General features: G+C 40.6%; 1 pseudogene; it reads right to left on the reverse strand.

The window, feature by feature from the left end:
• Positions 1-255: 255 nt before the first annotated feature.
• Positions 256-591, reverse strand: LOC126503956 (histone H3.3A-like; annotated as a pseudogene).
• Between the last annotated feature and the right edge of the window lie 2,651 nt (positions 592-3,242).

Here is a 3,242-nt window from a genome sequence, read left to right on the forward strand (position 1 = left end):
TGAGGTCTTTGATCCATTTGGACTTGAGTTTTGTGCAAGGTGATAGATATGGGTCTAATTTCAATCTTCTACAGGTTGACATCCAGTTGTGCCAGCACCATTTGTTGAAGATGCTTTCTTTCTTCCATTGTATACTTTTAGCTCCTTTGTCGAAAATGAGGTGTTCATAGGTTTGGGGATTAAATTCCGGGTCTTCTATGCGATTCCATTGGTCGACTTCTCTGTTTTTATGCCAATACCACACTGTTTTCATTACTATAGCTCTGTGATAGCTTCAAAAAGGCCAACCAGATAGGCCTCACTTGCCTCCTGCAAAGCACCAATAGCTGCACTCTGGAAGCGCAGATCTGTTTTGAAATCCTGAGCAATTTCTCGCACCAGACGCTGGAAAGGGAGTTTGCGGATCAGAAGTTCAGTGGATTTCTGATAGAGTCTGATTTCACGGAGTGCCACAGTACCAGGCCTTTAACGATGAGGTTTCTTCACCCCTCCAGTAGAGGGCGCACTCTTGCGAGCGGCTTTTGTAGCCAGTTGTTTCCTGGGTGCTTTACCACCGGTTGATTTACGGGCAGTCTGCTTTGTACAAGCCATGGTATGGGCACCTCCTTCCTTACCCCCCTTCTCCTTCGGCTGGAGCTCGGCAAGCGAGAGGCGGCGCTGGCGTTAAAGAGCCTTGGCTTGATCTTAATGCAAACACTAATCTACTGTTCTTACCTGTGGGCTCAGTTCTACTTACTTTACAGCTGCTGCTTCCCCTCAGTCTTAGTGCCTGGCCTTCTTTACCTTATTCCCCAGGGAAAGGGGAGTGCACTATCTGCCCATTCCACAGCCCCATGGGGCAGGACAATCAGATTTGCAGGCCCATGACACAGGACAATTAGATGTGATAGAGAGTCAAGTCAAAGCAGGAACTCAGTTTATTACTGTGAATGTTAGCTTATATAGGTTAAGTGACATCATGTGATGTGGTGGTATCTCCAGCCAATGAGAGACAGTCAAGCCCTCCTTCTGGATGGAGGGGTGTCTACCTAGATTTTTCTGTTAACCCCCCCACCCCACCCCCCGCAGTAGCTTTGAGACTCTTCTTCAGACTCGAGCTAGGCTTTTCTCTGTCCTACAAGCCTTGAGGTACAGGCCCTGACATAATTCTGGCCCAACACCTTAGTACATTGCTGCTAGGAGATACTATCACTGTTAAAAGCCACGCAAAATGCTTGAAACTGGATTGCTGCCTCAATGGACCCTATTAGGAAGTCCTTACATGAGCAGAAACACTACTATTCAGACTTTAAAAATGTTGAAAGTGAGTCTTTAGCTTCCTTCTAATTATCCTTTATTCCTGTTTCCTTCTTAACTTTTGTGAGATATTTGTTGTTTCAGACTCCTATTTGAATCCTTGCTTTCTTTTCTAGTGATTGGGTAATAAGTGATGCTGTGGATTACCTAATTCATGACCTATTCTCTATATGTCTTTTACTGCCTCATGGCGACTTGCTGGATAATAAACAAGTTACAAAGCACCTGTTTATTTTTCTTTATGTTTCTTAACTTCCTTTACATTTCTATTTTTGACAAAATAAAATATAATAAAATAAAGAAAAAAAACATGGTATCAAAGTTTGACAGTGTAACTCAACAAAAGAAAGAGTCCCAAGAGCAGGCAAAAGAATCAGAGACCCACTTCGTTTTCTCACACTCAGGAGTCCCATAAAAATATTAAGCTAAAAGTTAAAACATACACAGAAGACCCATTGGAGAATCGTGAAGGCCCTGTGAGTGCTGCTTCAGTATCTTTTGGTAGCCTACAGAGTACCAACCCACAGCAAAGAGATTAGGGATAAAGGCCTCTTGTAGGTACACGCTCAACTTCTGCATGTTCAATGAGTTGTGTGGACATTGTCCTCATCAATAGGGACACACTGTCCATTTGTAGAGAGCATCCATTGTCTTAGAAACAGTCTGGGTTGTTTGGGGATTTTCATGGAAACTCATAGGCCAACATCTCAACAATTGACTACAAGCCAGCCCCACTACTGGAAGTCTATTTGGTGAAGAGACATAGACAGTTGAGACTGAATCTCTGCCATTATTAGGAGATTTTATTGGGATCATCTTCATATATTATAGGAAGTTTCCACTACACTAGATTTCAATATCATCCCTCAAATGCCCCTTAATCCAAATTCTCTTTCCCCATATTCACTTCCTTTACATTAAATCTCCCCCCTCTCCACCTGATCCTCTCTTGTTTTCATCTGCCCCCAGTACACCCAAGCAATAGTCAGCAAGCAGTGGTCAATCATCCCCACGAAATGGTGATGACAAACCAAAATAAAAGTGGACAGTCCTTTTTAAGGAGGGGAAGCTCAGGTAATTCTAAGTATCTCAGTTTCTGTTTGGCAGTAAAGGAGCAGTTACATGAGGTTCATATTGCTTCAATGGGGTTGACTGCAAAACTAGCGTTAGTCATATATGGTCAGTAACTGCTCTATCCTGTAACTCTGAGAACTTTTGCCTTATAGGCTCAGGTTCTAAAACTGTTTAGCTGACTGGTTAAACTTGACTAAAGGAATTTCCTGATTTGGGGTTTGGATCATTACCCATAAGGTGTTGTTCATGTCTAAAATGGGGTCATATTTCAGCCCCTTTCAGAAGGTGTACTGTTGTGCTTTCCTTGTCAATTGAATAACCAAGTGAATAAGATAATAATGTTCCTGAGAAGAATAGTCCAAACTCCTGAGATATATTTATCAATATTTCTCTGTATAAGGGTTACTAATTTATATGACCCCAAGTCAATCGAGTATTGCTTTGTAGGGAAACTGGAGGCCTGATGGTCTCTCTCAAGACAAATTGACGAAGATGAATAATTAATACTCCCCAAAGAATAAGTTAGTCTGAAGATTCTTTCCCAAAAAAGGTATTCTTAAACAAAAGGGAAAAAAATCTTGGGGGAGATATTTGATACCTCATATGTTCACCAGAGAATGATTCTGGTAATCTACATATTCTTTAGTACATGTATTAGTACATGTATTTAGTAGGAGTGTATTATTTGATATGATTGGTGATGAGATAATATCTCTTGACTCAGTATTATGAACTTTTAGGAACCTTGCTGGATGTGAAGTCACATTCTTTCAATTAATAATTATAATTTGAGATACCTTGCCTAATTTAAATCTTTCATTCAATTAATGTTTTCAAACTTACATATTGATAATAAATAATTCTATCTAAAG

This window comes from Alexandromys fortis, unplaced genomic scaffold (assembly GCF_014885135.2).
Source record: "Alexandromys fortis isolate MF-2015 unplaced genomic scaffold, M_Fortis_MF-2015_v1.1 scaffold_34, whole genome shotgun sequence".
Lineage (NCBI taxonomy): Eukaryota > Metazoa > Chordata > Mammalia > Rodentia > Cricetidae > Alexandromys > Alexandromys fortis.